The sequence below is a fragment of the Bufo bufo genome, chromosome 9, assembly GCF_905171765.1.
Source record: "Bufo bufo chromosome 9, aBufBuf1.1, whole genome shotgun sequence".
Lineage (NCBI taxonomy): Eukaryota > Metazoa > Chordata > Amphibia > Anura > Bufonidae > Bufo > Bufo bufo.
Genome location: NC_053397.1, coordinates 109,848,586 through 109,867,456, shown reverse-complemented (window position 1 = coordinate 109,867,456; position 18,871 = coordinate 109,848,586). Strand labels below are relative to the sequence as shown.

At 45.0% G+C, this 18,871-nt stretch overlaps 1 protein-coding gene across 4 annotated transcripts in view; it reads right to left on the bottom strand.

Annotated features, from left to right (window-relative positions):
• PLA2G4A (phospholipase A2 group IVA) overlaps positions 1-18,871 on the bottom strand; it is a 331,217-nt gene that overhangs the window by 292,125 nt on the left and 20,221 nt on the right. Inside the window, exon 1 of one of the 4 annotated variants that reach the window (XM_040407270.1) lies at positions 3,406-3,417. The exons of the other annotated variants lie outside the window; for them this stretch is intronic. The gene's annotated coding sequence lies outside the window, so the exon portion shown is untranslated. Of the gene's footprint in view, positions 1-3,405; positions 3,418-18,871 lie in introns of those variants that run through there. 4 annotated transcript variants of the gene reach the window in all.

Here is an 18,871-nt window from a genome sequence, read left to right as displayed (position 1 = left end):
AGAAAAATGTTCACTGTCAAATCATTATCAGATTTAACAGTAATCATTAAGATGAGAATACCCCTTTAACCATTGTTCAGAGAATATGAATGATAACACGGACACTTTTCTCTCGCTCATGGTTAGTGGTCGGCTGAAGCCATTTATGTCAAACAACTGTGTTTACTCTTTATAAATCATAATCAAAACACAAACTCCCCAAATGACCCTGATCAGAAGTTTACACACCCCAGTTCTTAATACCATGTATTGCCCCCTTTAACATCAATGACAGCTTGAAGACTTTTGTGGTAGTTGTGGATGAGGCTCTTTATTTTCTCAGATGGTAAAACTGCCCATTCTTCCTGTTGAAAAAAAAAAAAGCAATTCCACCACAGTTTTACGGGATTTTTATTTACGACATTCGATGTGCGATAAAACTGACTGGTTACTTTTATTCTATAGGTCAGATCGAATCCGGCGATACCTTATATGTATAGTTTTTCTTGCGTTTTAATAGTGATAAAAAAAATTAAATAAAAATCTGATTTATTTTTTTATCGCCATATTTTGAGCCCTATAACTTTTTTGTAATTATGTGTACGGAGCTGGGTGGGGGCTCATTTTTTGCGGGGCAATCTGAACTTTTCACCGATACCATTCTGGGGTGTTTAAGACTTTTTGATCACTTTTTATTTAAATTTTTGTAGCAAATTAAGCGATCAAAAAAGGCGAATCGGACATTTGGACTCTTTATTTCTGTTTTGCTGTTTGCCTTATGGGGAATATATTTTTATACAATGGGTGTTTTTACACATTGCGAAACCGATGATGTGTATTTTTTTAGTTCTTTTATTTTCATTTTGGGAAAAGAGGGGTGATCTGAATTTATGTTTTTTGTTTTTTTTTACACTTTTTTATAGTTCCCAGGTTACACACACATCTCTGTAACACAGTACACAGCCCTGCTACATGTGGTTAGACACACTGCTCTATATACACAGTACACAGCTCTGCTACATGCAGGTTATACACATACAGCTCTGCTACACAGTACACAGCCCTGCTACATGCGGTTAGACACACTGCTCTATATACACAGTACACAGCTCTGCTACATGCAGGTTACACATACAGCTCTGCTACACAGTACACAGCTCTGCTACATGCAGGTTACACATACAGCTCTGCTACACAGTACACAGCTTTGCTACATGCAGGTTACACATACAGTACTGCTACATGCAGGTTACACATACAGCTTTGCTACACAGTACACAGCTCTGCTACATGCAGGTTACACACATCTCTAATACAGAGCTCTATTTGATGGCTCCAGTTCTGTACACTCTACCAGCTGCTGTGCACATCTGACCCCTCCCACACACGTGACTCATCACATGGTCATGACATCATCATAGGTCCTTTGCCTCTCCAGCAGCTAGCAGCTCTGTCAGGTGAAGAGTGTGTGTAGTAGGGCATATTTAGAGTTAGGGAGGACGGAGTTTTGGCTGAAGGCTGAGGGAGGACGGAGTTTTGGCTGAGGGAGGACGGAGTTTTGGCTGAGGGATCCGTTTGAAAATTGAGCCATACTGTGTCATCTTCAAACGGATCCGTCCCCATTGACTTCCATTATAAGTCTGGACGGATCCGCTCGCCTCCGCACGGCCAGGCGGACACCCGAACGCTGCAAGCAGCGTTCAGGTGTCCGCTCACTGAGCGGAGGCTGAGCGCTGGCAGACGGATGCATTCTCAGTGGATCCGCCTCCATTGAGAATGCATCAGGGCTGGACGGCTGCGTTCGGGACCGCTCGTGAGCCCCTTCAAACGGAGCTCACGAGCGGACACCTGAACGCAGGTGTGAAAGTAGCCATAGTTACAGCAGATAAGTGCATTATAGGGCAGGAATACCAAACTAAAGTACTGTTTAAAGGCAATGTACGCCATTTTACTAATTTTTGGCTAAAAATCATATTTTCAATTGGCCTTTATTATATTGAGCCATCCTGTCACAAAGGGTTAACTGTTTTTCTAACTGTGTGACTGTTACTTTCACTTTCATTCTGTGCCGGCTATCTAATAAAACTTATTTCTAAACTATGCAGAGGTCAAACACTTATTTAAGCCACATTCTTATCAGTAAGATAAGAACGGAGCTTTAATGAGTGTTTATAAGGTTAGAGAGCAGAGATAAAGAGTCTGTCTGCTCCCCAGATGACTGAAAAGAGAGAAAATCCAGAGGCAGCTGCTAGAGCATCTCAGCTATGTACATTTAAAAAAATCCATATTTTTAATAAAGACCAGTTGAAAAAATGATTTTTAGCTCTAACTGAGTACAATCCAAAAGTGTACATAGCCTTTAAAACATGCAAATGATATTGTAAATAGGGATGAGCGAACCCGAACTGTATAGTTCGGGTTCGTACTGAATTTTGGGGTGTCCGTGACACGGACCCGAACCCGAATATTTTCGGAAAAGTCCGGGTTCGGGTTCGGTGTTCGGCGCTTTCTTGGCGCTTTTTGAAAGGCTGCAAAGCAGCCAATCAACAAGCGTCATACTACTTGGCCCAAGAGGCCATCACAGCCATGCCTACTATTGGCATGGCTGTGATTGGCCAGTGCACCATGTGACCCAGCCTCTATTTAAGCTGGAGTCACGTAGCGCCGCACGTCACTCTGCTATTATCAGTATAGGGAGAGGTTGCAGCTGCGACGTTAGGGCGAGATTAGGCAGATTAACTCCTCCAAAAGACTTCATTCAGTGATCGATCTGCAGCTGTGGATCATTGAAGTGCTATTATTGACTTGCTCACTTTTTTGAGGCTGCCCAGAGCGTTTTTAGATTACTTTTTTTCTGGGGTGATCGGCGGCCATTTTGTGACTTGTGGTGCGCCAGCACGAGCTATCACCAAGTGTATTTAACCATCGATAGTGTGGTTATTTTGTGCTAAATCCTACATCAGCTGCAGGCTGAGCCTGTGTCACCGAAGTGCATTTAACCATCAACAGTCTGGTTATTTTTTGGCCATATACTACATCAGCTGCAGGCTGAGCCTGTGTCACCCAAGTGCATTTAACCATCAACAGTGTGGTTATTTTTTGGCCATATATTACATCAGGGGCAAGTTGAGCCTGTCACCCAGCGCCTAAAAAATAGACCTGACATTTCTATTCAACCAAATCTGTACTGTTTTAGCTGGTCAAGTTATTTGTATTGACCGTAAAAGCACACTTTTTTTTCTGGGTTGAAAAAGCATTCCCAAAATTGCCATTCTCAAAATAATTAGTTTCTGGTATTTGAGGCCTACTTGAAATCTATCCCAAAAAAAAAATCTTACATTGAAGGTATTGATAGTGTCATTCAGGAAAACCTAAGACACACGCTAGCGTGCTGATAGAAGTGTGATTCTGTGATTAAACCTATACCTGTCACACAGCGCAAAAAAAAAAACAGGTCTCACATCTCTATTCAACCAAATCTGCACTGTTTTAGCTGGTCAAGTTATTTGTAGTGACCGTAAAAGCAGACTTTTTGTTCTGGGTTGAAAAAGCATTCCCAAATTTGCCATTCTCAAAATTGTGGTGAACGGGAACAATGAGGAAAACATCTAATAAGAGACGCGGACGTGGACATGGTCGTGGTGGTGTTAGTGGACCCTCTGGTGCTGGGAGAGGACGTGGCCGTTCTGCCACAGCCACACGTCCTAGTGAACCAACTACCTCAGGTCCCAGTAGCCAGCAGAATTTACAGCGATATTTGGTGGGGCCCAATGCCGTTCTAAGGATGGTAAGACCTGAGCAGGTACAGGCATTAGTCAATTGGGTGGCCGACAGTGGATCCAGCACGTTCACATTATCTCCCACCCAGTCTTCTGCAGAAAGCGCACAGATGGCGCATGAAAACCAAGCCCATCGGTCTGTCACATCACCCCCATGCATATCAGGGAAACTGTCTGAGCCTCAAGTTATGCAGCAGTCTCTTATGCTGTTTGAAGACTCTGCTGCCAGGGTTTCCAAGGGCATCCACCTAGCCCTTCCCCAGGGGTGGAAGAGATAGAATGCACTAACACATAACCACTTATTTTTCCTGATGATGAGGACATGGGAATACCACCTCAGCACGTCTCTGATGATGACGAAACACAGGTGCCAACTGCTGCGTCTTTCTGCAGTGTGCAGACTGAACAGGAGGTCAGGGATCAAGACTGGGTGGAAGACGATGCAGGGGACGATGAGGTCCTAGACCCCACATGGAATGAAGGTCGTGCCACTGACTTTCACAGTTCGGAGGAAGAGGCAGTGGTGAGACCGAGCCAACAGCATAGCAAAAGAGGGAGCAGTGGGCAAAATCAGAACACCCGCCGCCAAGAGACTCCGCCTGCTACTGACCGCCGCCATCTGGGACAGAGCACCCCAAAGGCAGCTTCAAGGAGTTCCCTGGCATGGCACTTCTTCAAACAATGTGCTGACGACAAGACCCGAGTGGTTTGCACGCTGTGCCATCAGAGCCTGAAGCGAGGCATTAACGTTCTGAACCTTAGCACAACCTGCATGACCAGGCACCTGCATGCAAAGCATGAACTGCAGTGGAGTAAACACCTTAAAAACAAGCTAGTCACTCAGGCTCCCCCTGCTACCTCTTCTGCTGCTGCCGCCTCGGCCTCTTCTGCTGCTGCTGCTGCCGCCGCCTCGGCCTCTTCCTCCGCCTCTGGAGGAACGTTGGCACCTGCCGCCCAGCAAACATGGGATGTACCACCAACACCACCACCTGCGTCACCAAGCATCCCAACCATGTCACACGGCAGCGTTCAGCTCTCCATCTCACAAACATTTGAGAGAAAGCGTAAATTCCCACCTAGCCACCCTCGATCCCTGGCCCTGAATGCCAGCATTTCTAAACTACTGGCCTATGAAATGCTGTCATTTAGGCTGGTGGACACACACAGCTTCAAACAGCTCATGTCGCTTGCTGTCCCACAGTATGTTGTTCCCAGCCGCCACTACTTCTCCAAGAGAGCCGTGCCTTCCCTGCACAAACAAGTGTCCGATAAAATCAAGTGTGCACTGCGCAACGCCATCTGTGGCAAGGTCCACCTAACCACAGATACGTGGACCAGTAAGCACGGCCAGGGACGCTATATCTCCCTAACTGCACACTGGGTAAATGTAGTGGCGGCTGGGCCCCAGGCGGAGAGCTGTTTGGCGCACGTCCTTCCGCCGCCAAGGATCGCAGGGCAACATTCTTTGCCTCCTGTCTCCTCCTCCTCCTACTCAGCTTCCTCCTCCTCTTCTTCCACCTGCTCATCCAGTCAGCCACACACCTTCACCACCAACTTTAGCACAACACGGAGTAAACGTCAGCAGGCCATTCTGAAACTCATATGTTTGGGGGACAGGCCCCACACCGCACAGGAGTTGTGGCGGGGTATAGAACAACAGACCGACGAGTGGTTGCTGCCGGTGAGCCTCAAGCCCGGCCTGGTGGTGTGCGATAATGGGCGAAATCTCGTTGCAGCTCTGGGACTAGCCGGTTTGACGCACATCCCTTGCCTGGCGCATGTGCTGAATTTGGTGGTGCAGAAGTTCATTCGCAACTACCCCGACATGTCAGAGCTGCTGCACAAAGTGCGGGCCGTCTGTTCGCGCTTCCGGCGTTCACACCCTGCCGCTGCTCGCCTGTCTGCGCTACAGCGTAACTTCGGCCTTCCCGCTCACCGCCTCATATGCGACGTGCCCACCAGGTGGAACTCCACCTTGCATATGCTGGACAGACTGTGCGAGCAGCAGCAGGCCATAGTGGAGTTTCAGCTGCAGCACGCACGGGTCAGTCGCACTGTGGATCAGACCCACTTCACCACCAATGACTGGGCCTCCATGCGAGACCTGTGTGCCCTGTTGCGCTGTTTCGAGTACTCCACCAACATGGCCAGTGGCGATGACGCCGTTATCAGCGTTACAATACCACTTCTATGTCTCCTTGAGAAAACACTTAGGGCGATGATGGAAGAGGAGGTGGCCCAGAAGGAAGAGGAGGAAGAGGGGTCATTTTTAGCACTTTCAGGCCAGTCTCTTTGAAGTGACTCAGAGGGAGGTTTTTTGCAACACCAGAGGCCAGGTACAAATGTGGCCAGACAGGGCCCACTACTGGAGGACGAGGATGAGGAGGAGGTGGAGGAGGATGAGGATGAAGCATGTTCACAGCGGGGTGGCACCCAAAGCAGCTCGGGCCCATCACTGGTGCGTGGCTGGGGGGAAACACAGGACGATGACGATACGCCTCCCACAGAGGACAGCTTGTCCTTACCTCTGGGCAGCCTGGCACACATGAGCGACTACATGCTGCAGTGCCTGCGCAACGACAGCAGAGTTGCCCACATTTTAACGTGTGCGGACTACTGGGTTGCCACCCTGCTGGATCCCCGGTACAAAGACAATGTGCCCACCTTACTTCCTACATTGGAGCGTGATAGGAAGATGCGCGAGTACAAGCGCACGTTGGTAGACGCGCTACTGAGAGCATTCCCAAATGTCACAGGGGAACCAGTGGAAGCCCAAGGCGAAGGCAGAGGAGGAGCAAGAGGTCGCCAACGCAGCTGTGTCACGCCCAGCTCCTCTGAGGGCAGGGTTAGCATGGCAGAGATGTGGAAAAGTTTTGTCAACACGCCACAGCTAAGTGCACCACCACCTGATACGGAACGTGTTAGCAGGAGGCAACATTTCACTAACATGGTGGAACAGTACCTGTGCACACCCCTCCACGTACTGACTGATGCTTCGGCCCCATTCAACTTCTGGGTCTCCAAATTGTCCACGTGGCCAGAGCTAGCCTTTTATGCCTTGGAGGTCCTGGCCTGCCCGGCGGCCAGCGTTTTGTCTGAACGTGTATTCAGCACGGCAGGGGGCGTCATTACAGACAAACGCAGCCGCCTGTCTACAGCCAATGTGGACAAGCTGACGTTCATAAAAATGAACCAGGCATGGATCCCACAGGACCTGTCCATCCCTTGTGCAGATTAGATATTAACTACCTCCCCTTAACAATATATTATTCTACTCCAGGGCACTTCCTCATTCAATACTAGTTTTAATTTCATTTTACCATTATATTGCGGGGCAACCCAAAGTTGAATGAACCTCTCCTCTGTCTGGGTGCCGGGGCCTAAATGTGTGACAGTGGCCTGTTCCAGTGGTGGGTGACGTGAAGCCTGATTCTCTGCTATGACTTGAAGACAGATTCTGCGCTGACATAAGGCCAGATTCTCTGTTACGGGACCTCTCTCCTCTGCCTGGGTGCCTGGGCCTAAATGTGTGACAGTGGCCTGTTCCAGTGGTGGGTGACGTGAAGCCTGATTCTCTGCTATGACTTGAAGACAGATTCTGCGCTGACATAAGGCCAGATTCTCTGTTACGGGACCTCTCTCCTCTGCCTGGGTCTAAATGTGTGACAGTGGCCTGTTCCAGTGGTGGGTGACGTGAAGCCTGATTCTCTGCTATGACATGAATACAGATTCTGCGCTGACATAAGGCCAGATTCTCTGTTACGGGACCTCTCTCCTCTGCCTGGGCCTAAATATGTGACAGTGGCCTGTTCCAGTGTTGGGTGACGTGAAGCCTGATTCTCTGCTATGACATGAAGACAGATTCTGTGCTGACATAAGGCCAGATTCTCTGTTACAGGACCTCTCTCCTCTGTTTGGGTGCCGGGGCCTAAATGTGTGACAGTGGCCTGTTCCAGTGGTGGGTGACGTGAAGCCTGATTCTCTGCTATGACATGAAGACAGATTCTGCGCTGACATAAGGCCAGATTCTCTGTTACGGGACCTCTCTCCTCTGCCTGGGCCTAAATGTGTGACAGTGGCCTGTTCCAGTGGTGGGTGACGTGAAGCCTGATTCTCTGCTATAACATGAAGACAGATTCTGCGCTGACATAAGGCCAGATTCTCTGTTACGGGACCTCTCTCCTCTGTCTGGGTGCCGGGGCCTAAATGTGTGACAGTGGCCTGTTCCAGTGGTGGGTGACGTGAAGCCTGATTCTCTGCTATGACATGAAGACAGATTCTACACTGACATAAGGCCAGATTCTCTGTTACGGGACCTCTCTCCTCTGCCTGGGTGCCGGGGCCTAAATGTGTGACAGTGGCCTGTTCCAGTGGTGGGTGACGTGAAGCCTGATTCTCTGCTATGACATGAAGACAGATTCTACACTGACATAAGGCCAGATTCTCTGTTACGGGACCTCTCTCCTCTGCCTGGGTGCCGGGGCCTAAATGTGTGACAGTGGCCTGTTCCAGTGGTGGGTGACGTGAAGCCTGATTCTCTGCTATAACATGAAGACTGATTCTGCGCTGACATGAAGACTGATTCTCTGCTATGGCATGAAGAGACTGTTTCTCTGCCGACGTGAAGCCAGATTCTCTGCTATGGGACCTCTGTCCAATTGATATTGGTTCATTTTTATTTTTTTAATTTTTATTTTAATTAATTTCCCTATCCACATTTGTTTGCAGGGGATTTACCTACATGTTGCTGCCTTTTGCAGCCCTCTAGCTCTTTCCTGGGCTGTTTTACAGCCTTTTTAGTGCCCAAAAGTTCGGGTCCCCATTGACTTCAATGGGGTTCGGGTTGGGGACGAAGTTCGGATCGGGTTCGGATCCCGAACCCGAACATTTCCGGGAAGTTCGGCCGAACTTCTCGAACCCGAACATCCAGGTGTTCGCTCAACTCTAATTGTAAATAAAAAACTGAACAAAATGTAAGCTGAAACTGAAATATAAATCTGACTTTTGGAATAGTTTTATAGGGCTGGCTGAGTTTATGACTTAACTATAAACAACTGCCAAAAATTCAGTTGCTCGTTCAGACCCAGGGGGTGTACAGTTTTTAGTTTGAATATCCACCATGTTTACCTCTAGAGGATCCGTTTGTCCCAGCCTTCCCCGCTGGGCGAGTGGCGAACCTTCTCAATGCCTGTGAATTTGATAGAATATTGCCCTAGAGGCAATTCATCTCACCATAGATTTGCTCCACCAGTTGCTTTGTCCTGAACAGTATACAAAATTAATTATATTAACTCACACTGTCATTCGGAACTGTATTAAAATCTAGTGCTTTAATTGGAAATTTCTATTGTGCATATAAAAATTATATAAAAAAGAAAAGAAATGCATGGATAGGAAAGATAGAGACTGGTTACTATAAGTAATAGTCAATATAAATAAACGCAACACTTTCGGTTCTGCTCCCATTTTGCATGAGCTGAACTCAAAGATCTGAAACATTTTCTACATACACAAAAGACCCATTTGTCTCAAATATTGCTCACAAATCTGTCTAAATCTGTGTTAGTGAGCACTTCTCCTTTGTCGAGATAATCCATCCCACCTCACAGGTGTGGCATATCAAGGTGCTGATTAGACAGCATGAATATTGCACAGGTGTGCCTTAGACTTCCCACAATAAAAGGCCACCAGAAAACCAGTCCATATCTGGTGTGGCCACCATTTGCCTCATGCAGTGAAACATCTCCGTCACATAGAGTTGATCAGGTTGTTGATTGTGGCCTGTGGAATGTTGGTCCACTCCTCTTCAATAGCTGTGCGAAGTTGCAGAATATTTGCAGGAACTGGAACACGCGGTCGTATACGCCGATCCAGAGCATCCCAAATATGCTCAATGGGTGACATGTCCGGTGAGTATGCTGGCCATGCAAGTACTGGGATGTTTTCAGCTTCCAGGAACTGTGTACAGATCCTTGCAATATGGGGCCATGCATTATCATGCTGCAACTAGAAGTAATGGTAGTGGATGAATGGCACAACAATGGGCCTCAGGATCTCATTACGGTATCTCTGTGCATTCAAAATGCCATCAATAAAATGCAACTGTGTTCATTGTCCATAACATACGCATGCCCATACCATAATCCCACCGCCACCATGAGCAACTCGATCCACGACGTTAACATCAGCAATCCGCTCACCCACACGACACACGCTGTCTGCCATCTGCCCTGAACAGTGAAAACGGGGACTCATCCGTGAACAGAACGCCTCTCCAACGTGCCAGACGCCATCGAATGTGAGCATTTGCCCACTCAAGTCGGTTACGACGACGAACTGCAGTCAGGTCCAGACCCCGATGAGGATGACGAGCATGCAGAAGAGCTTCCCTGAGACGGTTTCTGACAGTTTGTGCAGAAATTCTTTGGTTATGCAAACCGATTGTTGCTGCAGCTGTCCGGGTGGCTGGTCTCAGACGATCATGGTCCTGGGCTGGTGTGGTTACATGTGGTCTGCGGTTGTGAGGCCGGTTGGATGTACTGCAAAGTCTCTGAAAAGCCTTTGGAGACGGCTTATGGTAGAGAAATGAACATTCGTTGCACGGGCAACAGTTCTGGTAGACATTCCTGAACTGCCAATTGCACGCTCCCTCAAATGTTGCAACATCTGTGGCATTGTGCTGTGTGATCAAACTGCACATTTCAGAGTGGCGTTTTATTGTGGGAAGTCTAAGGCACACCTGTGCAATATTCATGCTGTCTAATCAGCACCTTGATATGCCACACCTGTGAGGTGAGATGGATTATCTCGGCAAAGGAGAAGTGCTCACTAACACAGATTTAGACAGATTTGTGAACAATATTTGAGAGTGATGGGTCTTGTGTATGTAGAAAATGTTTCAGATCTTTGAGTTCAGCTCATGCAAAATGGGAGCAAACCGAAAGTGTTGCGTTTATATTTTTGCTCGGTGTAGATACAATATTTCATCAACCCTAATACATATAATATTTTCACTATTCCATACACAGCAGTAAAAAATTATTATATATATATATATATATATATATATGAAAAATAAACACACCGCAGCACATCCATAAGGTGAAAAATGTGGGATCCTTTATTCACCCAAGCAGCGACGTTTCGGTCCGCTTGCTGGGACCATTTTCAAGCAATGCTTGAAAATGGTCCCAGCAAGCGGACCGAAACGTCGCTGCTTGGGTGAATAAAGGATCCCACATTTTTCACCTTATGGATGTGCTGCGGTGTGTTTATTTTTCTGGTTGTTTGACACTGTGGTCGAGTGTCGATACCGCTGGCACCCAACATCTGCTACAAGGAGTGCTGCCCTGAATTTTCAACTATATATATATATATATATATATATATATATATATATATATAGAGAGAGAGAAAAATGCTCAGTTCCCAAATCAATTATTGATGTTAATGTTCTTTTTGTTACTCCATAATTCTATCCAAATCAAATTTCTTCATGATTAAGGCAAATAATTATTTTTAACATAATTAGTCAAGGGAATAATATTTATCGAACCCAGTGATTGTGAAAAAACTTAAAATAAAAAATGTTTCAATTAATCATGCTTTCATAGTGATCTGTGATTTCTTCAATTGTTATTTCTTGATTTGTTAAAAATATAATATTATTTAGTATATTCTATTTCATTAAGTATCCTTTAATATATTCTGTTTGTATATAGTCTCTTAGTGTAAAAATAAAGTGATAATATCCTTTGGATTATTAGCTTAGTTCTATAATGCCCCCTATTACATTCGGAGTAGAGTATTCATTCAGAACAGAATATTCAATAGAGTATGGTTAGAGTGTTATCGCTGCTGAGCAGCTATATTACCTACCGCCTTGACATCTTCAACAGGAACGGCTCCCCATATACCGAGCAATGTAGCCGCAATGTTGTCCTTTCCAGGTTTGGTGTTCCACATGGGTCCCACGTGTTGGTAACTTCGCCTTTCCTCTGGGTTAACAAACCACTACTAAGTCTGGGACTATTGAACCTTCAGAGTATTTGTAATATTTCCTTCCTCTTGTCTTTGGTAAATGTCGATCCCCTTTTTATTTGAGTTTTGTTTGTGGCTGTAAATCTCGGTATATAATCCTTTAGGGGGTCTTCCTAGATTGCATTTAATTTTGTCACCAAACACGTTTCGGAGCCTGCACCAGTGTACCACTGAGGAAGGAGCGTGCAGGCTCCGAAACGTGTTTGGTGACAGATATCTTTCATATTTAATATATTTTCATTTTTCTTCTTTTTATATGTAATTTTTTCAATTTTTTTTTACTGCTGTGTTTTTTATGTATGAAATAGTGAAAATATATGTATTAGGGTCGATGAAATATTTTGCTAATTGTATCTATATTGACTATTACTTATAGCAACCAGTCTCTATCTGTCCTATTCATACATTTCTTTTCTTGTTATCTATTTTTATATGCACAATAGGACTATCCAATTAAAGCACTAGATTTTAATACAGTTCCAAATGACAGAGTGCTTGTTAATATAATACATTTTGTATACTTCTTTTGAGAAGCTTTTAGGGTAAGCATTTTTAACAGGGCACCTCATTCCAGAAATCACGGCAGGTGAGCCACTACATACCATATATATTTATTTACTATTCTTGTTCTGAACAGTGTTCCATTCTCCACTGGTGGTCGCTGTTCCATCTCACTCCTTTTTTTGGCAAATCTACTTACTCAGATGTGGCTAGCATCCAGAACCAGGGTATGGGGACATAGCAGCAACCACCACTCTATGTCAGCCTACATCAGCGTTGTGCATAATTCAGCACAACCGCAGAAGATGAGTCTTATATACCATCTGCAGATTGCACTGTACATACTTAACCTATGAGTGACTTAGCATTTTATGCCCCCTATAGAGCTCACATGAAAAGGGGAAAGTAGGAGGAACGGTGTTAGCTGGACAAGTACTTTACAATGCTATTGGCCACCTTACATAGTACATAAGGCCAAAAAAAGACATTTGTCCATCCAGTTCGGCCTGTCATCCGGCAAGTTGATCCAGAGGAAGGCAAAAAAACAAACAAAAAAAAAAACACTGAGGTAGAAGCCAAATTTTCCCCAGCCAACTCCCTGGATTAACGACCCCTCTCTAGTAGCTAACCTTTACAGGTTTTTTTATTTTATTTCAGATAACAGGGTTTTACTTTGTTCTGAGATACTTGCCAAATTATTGTATTTTCAAGGTAAAATACATAATCAAAGAGTACATTGACGGATGAATATGAAATAGTTACTTAACTACTTAAAACAATATAGCAAAAAGGTCAGGAACTGACATACTGTGTAATTCCCTTTCGGATTATTCCATTAGATAAAAGAACTATGACATACATAGATCCTTGTGTGCTTTCTGAAATAAAAATTACTATATATATATATATATATATATATATATATATATATATATATATACATACATACACACACACACACACACACACACACACATACACATACATACATACATACACACACTGGGCTTGAAAAAGACAGCAACAAGCTGTTGAAACGTCGCTGCTGACTCTGGGTCAATAAACTACACGCTTTCTTGATATATTTGGAGTGCTGCCGGCCTATATCTATCCATCTATCTATACACACACACACAGTATTTTTCGCTTTATATAACGCACCTTATTTCCAAGGTTTATAAAGCGATATTGCAGAAAATCAAGCTGGTCAGCAGTATTGCAGGATCTTTTACTTAGCCTACTCTTGATCCTGCGATTTAAGTGTGGGGAAGGCGGCAGCAGTTAAACATTCAGTGAAACTGAATACCGCCAGCCTGCAAGTCTCTTATACATAGCTGCAGCCTAGGTCCCCTCCCCTGACCAAGCTATTTTCCATTTTTTTCATTTTTGTTTTTTACTCCTTGCTTTCCTGGAGCCATAACTTTAGAATTTTTCTGTTCACATACGTGTGTGAGGGCTTTTTTTTGCAAAACAAGTTGTACTTTCTAATAGCACCATTTAATATTGCATAAGATGTAGTGGGAAGCTGGAAAAAGAAAATTCCAAATGAAGTGGAATTGGGAAAAAACACAACTCTGCCAGTTTTATTTTTTAGTGTTTATGGTAAAGCTGACCTTCACTCTCCAAGTAAGTTTGATTTCAGCAATACCACATTTTTTATAGTTTTTCTTGTGTTTTAAAACTTTTTTTTTAAAGTTTTGAAAATTTTTAATTTTTTTTCCATCATTATATTTTGACCAATGTTACTTTTTCATCTTTACTATTTATGTATATTGGGTTGTACAAGGCTCATTTTTTTTTCTGGGGGGCGATCTATAGTTTTTATTGGTACCATGCGGGGGGGGGTGTTTTGATCACTTTTTATTCATTTAAAAACGGCAAATTGGCCATTTTGATTTCACCTCATGGGATAAATACTTTTATATTTTAACAGTTTGGGCATTTTGGGAGGCAGAAATGCCTATCATCTTAATTTTTTTATTGTTTATTTTTAAAATGACAACAGTGGGTGATTTTTTACATTTTTAAACTTTTTTTTTCCCCAAGTCTCCCTAGGGGACTTTAAGATGTGATCATCTGATCACTTCTCCTATAGGCTGCAATGGTAATTTGTTATGTTCCTATGGAGGGCCCAAGGCTGCCATAACCGAACAGCTCCCTTGATGGCTCCAGGGAAGAGACTTCTTAGGTGCAACTGACAGAATCTGAGAGGTTAAAGGGCTTCTGTCAGCCCACTAAACCGTGTTTTTTTTTTTTTTTGCTTAATAATAACCCCTACACTGCGATTTATCCATACATAAGTAAAATAATAATTTTGGTTCAGTAGAATTTGCTAAAACCCTATTTTTATAATATGTAAATTACCTTGCTACCAGCAAGTAGGGCGGCTACTTGCTGGTAGCAGCCGCATCCTCCGATGGTAATGACGCCCCCTCTGCTTGTTGATTGACAGGGCCAGCGGACGGGATCTTTCTCCGCTGGCCCTGCCTGTTTTCATTCAATATCTGGCGCCTGCGCCGCGGCCGTACCTATCTTCAATCGGCGCAGGCGCACTGAGAGGCGGCCACTCACTCGGCCGCTTCATCCTCAATGCGCCTGCGCCGATGACGTCACATCTACACCCGGCGCAGGCGCATTGAGGATGAAGCGGCCGAGTGAGTGGCCGCCTCTCAGTGCGCCTGCGCCGATTGAAGATAGGTACGGCCGCGGCGCAGGCGCCAGATATTGAATGAAAACAGGCAGGGCCAGCGGAGAAAGATTCCGTCCGCTGGCCCTGTCAATCAACAAGCAGAGGGGGCGTCATTACCATCGGAGGATGCGGCTGCTACCAGCAAGTAGCCGCCCTACTTGCTGGTAGCAAGGTAATTTACATATTATAAAAATAGGGTTTTAGCAAATTCTACTGAACCAAAATTATTATTTCACTTATGTATGGATAAATCGCAGTGTAGGGGTTATTATTAAGCAAAAAAAAAAAAAAACACGGTTTAGTGGGCTGACAGAAGCCCTTTAAAAAGGTTTTACGAGATTTTTGAACTGGTGACCTATTCTCCAGACAGGAGAGTCTAACACCTGGGATCTCCACTGATCAGCTGTTTGTAAAGACACCGTTGCTCACAGTTGAGCCACAGCAGGAAGGGGTTAATATTGATGGACTATCCTCATGATAGTTGTTTATGATTAGCTTTAGTAGTCAGCGATGGAACTACACAGCTCAGTCTATTGTGAAGTAGTCGGATTTGGTAACTGCTCCCATTCACTTCAATGGAAGAGGATACCAGCCTGGTCCACTACACAGTTGACAAAAGGTGTGTAGCTGTCTAAAAGAAGCTCTGGCAGAACTAATCATTGGTTGTGTGAGGTATTGGACCCCTACTGGTGATATATTGATGGCCTATCCTGCGGCATCCTGCAACAGAAAGGTCACCCCTTGATCCGTGACGTTCCAACTTGCTGGAATTTTACTTTACACATGCTCAAGGGCCTGTGCGAACAGCAGAAAGCTGTGAATGATTCTGTCATGCACCAGACCAACTCAGCAGGGAGTATGGGTTGTTTTGATGTCAGGCAGTGGCAGCTCAGAGATACCTGTTGTGTACTGAAGTCCTTCGAAGAGGCCACAAAATGTGTAAGTAGCTACAAAGATGGCACAAACAATGTAATTCCTCTGCTATTTATCTTAGAACAGATGTTCACGCTCATGCAACAGGGGATCGCAGAAGAAAAAAAGCTAATGCATCTTTCTGCCCGCTCTGTAGCTATTGGGGACCCACAAGGAGAAATCACCGTGCAAAATCACCTGTACTATTAAAATATTTATCCCATACACGACAAAACGGAAAATAAGTCAATGCCGATTCGCCGTTTTTTTGGTTGCTATACATCAGAATACATCACAGGTCCTGCACCATCTAGTGAAGGTACTTCACAGAGAATTATGTAGTTCTCAGGTTAGGAAGGTGAAGCTGCCAGGACTTGTGATGATACCATCAAGAGTCCCTCACTCCCTGACAGCATTGAGAAAAACTGCAAGAGAAGCTCTCCTTTGAGACTAGAATGGACTTTATAAAAGGAGTTTCTCCCCTTTTCTCTCCATGTGCCCCACAGTCCCCTTTTCTGCTCAAAAGTAGTACTTCATGCCTTATTGATTCTCATACCTCAGAAGTGCCACATTATAGATTATAACTGTACACATACACTCACCTAAAGAATTATTAGGAACACCATACTAATACGGTGTTGGACTCCCTTTTGCCTTCAGAACTGCCTTAATTCTACGTGGCATTGATTCCACAAGGTGCTGATAGCATTCTTTAGAAATGTTGGCCAATATTGATAGGATAGCATCTTGCAGTTGATGGAGATTTGAGGGATGCACATCCAGGGCACGAAGCTCCCGTTCCACCACATCCCAAAGATGCTCTATTGGGTTGAGATCTGGTGACTGTGGGGGCCATTTTGGTACAGTGAACTCATTGTCATGTTCAAGAAACCAATTTGAAATGATTTGAGCTTTGTGACATGGTGCATTATCCTGCTGGAAGTAGCCATCAGAGGATGGATACATGTTCTCATTCTGTTTACGCCAAATTCGGACTCTACCATTTGAATGTCTCAACAGAAATCGAGACTCATCAGACCAGGCAACATTTTCCAGTCTTCAACAGTCCAATTTTGGTGAGCTCGTGCAAATTGTAGTCTCTTTTTCCTATTTGTAGTGGAGATGAGTGGTACCCGGTGGGGTCTTCTGCTGTTGTAGCCCATCCGCCTCAAGGTTGTGCGTGTTGTGGCTTCACAAATGCTTTGCTGCATACCTCGGTTGTAACGAGTGGTTATTTCAGTCAACGTTGCTCTTCTATCAGCTTGAATCAGTCGGCCCATTCTCCTCTGACCTCTAGCATCCACAAGGCATTTTTGCCCACAGGACTGCCGCATACTGGATGTTTTTCCATTTTCACACCATTCTTTGTAAACCCTAGAAATGGTTGTGCGTGAACCAGTCTACAAATAAACTGAAAATTGCTAAACAACCGGTTGTGAGAGTGCGCCTCCTGCTGTCCATACGTTCGGCTCAAAAGGTCCAGCATCTACTTATTTCTACATCCATCAGGTGGGACAGAACAGCCAATTGAGACGTTTCAGCACATGGACACACCTCCACCCTATAACAGAACCCGATCTATCAGCCTATTTACATTCTGTGTTTTGCCAGTGTAGGGAGAGGTTGCTTTGTGGAGCAGAGAAAGGCTATTAGGGACACCAAATGCTAGCTAATAGGGCCACAAAATTCCTTTTAAAGACTGGTATAGGTGTGCTATCGATAGGTGTGATATACTTATAATATACTTTCTAACATAGAAAGTATATTATAGTGCATTTGTATTGAGCAGCAGTTGTGTATGGTTCTGTTGCGATACCGCAGCTATATAGAGGGACAAAAATTGATTGAGGGGTGTGATAAACCTGCTTCCACAAAATACTGATTAAGGGGTTCGATATACCAGTTTCCACCAAATATTGATTGAAGCCTGCGATATACCTGCTTCCACAAAATACAGATTTAGGGTCCATTCACATGTCATGTGCATTGCGGCACCCCCATAAAAATGCATATTCTTGTCCGCAATTGCAGACAATAGGACATGTTCTATTTTTTTCCACAGCCGCTGACCAGAAGATCGGTGGCGTGCTCTGGAAATGCGGAGAGCACATGGTGTGCTCTCCACATCCATTCCGTCCCCATAGAGAATGGACGTGTGAATGGAGCCTAAGGGGTTTGATATACCTTTCTCCACTAAATATTGATTGAGGGCTGCGATATACCTGCTTCCACAAAATACTGATTAAGGGGTTCGATATACCTGTTTCCACAAATACTGCTCTTCTCTAGGGACTTAGGCACAGGGTCATTTTGAAAATTACAGGCAGAGGAAGAGGCAGGCCGTTCCGCAGGGGTGGTAGGCGTTGTGCACCAAGCCGGAGCCTAAGAGGGAAGTTGTATAAGGCGCGTGCGATTACTTCAAAGGACGCACCAGAGTTAGTTGAGTGGCTCACTCAGCCTTCCGCTTCTGCACCCTCCTCAGCCTCTGTATCTGCACCCTCACTCTCTGCTGTGTGCACCCCCAAAGACACCACCACCACCATAGTCTCTCCACTCGAGTCAGAGGAATTATTTTCCCATCCATTCCCAGACCTTACTGATGCACAGCCAGCCATTCTTGATATCAGATGAGGAAGAGGAGGTAGCAAAGCCACACTCCCAGCGCTCCACGTCCTGACTCTTCTCATTCTCCTCTCTCCTCTCATTTTTCCTCCACTCCCCCTTCAACCGTGCCATTGTCGCATTCATCTGGCAGAAGGCTGGCTTCCATGGCCCAAATGTTCGAGCGTAAATGATGACGCCGAATAACCCTCTTGCCCAACGGCTAATCGCTGGCTTTTCGGAACTGCTAGCCCGCCAACTACTGCCATATAAACTGGTAGACTCAGAGGCCTTTAGAAAATTTGTGGCCATTAGCACGCAACAAAGGAACAAAGGTCCCCGGAAGGAAATATTTCTCCCAGAAGGGCAT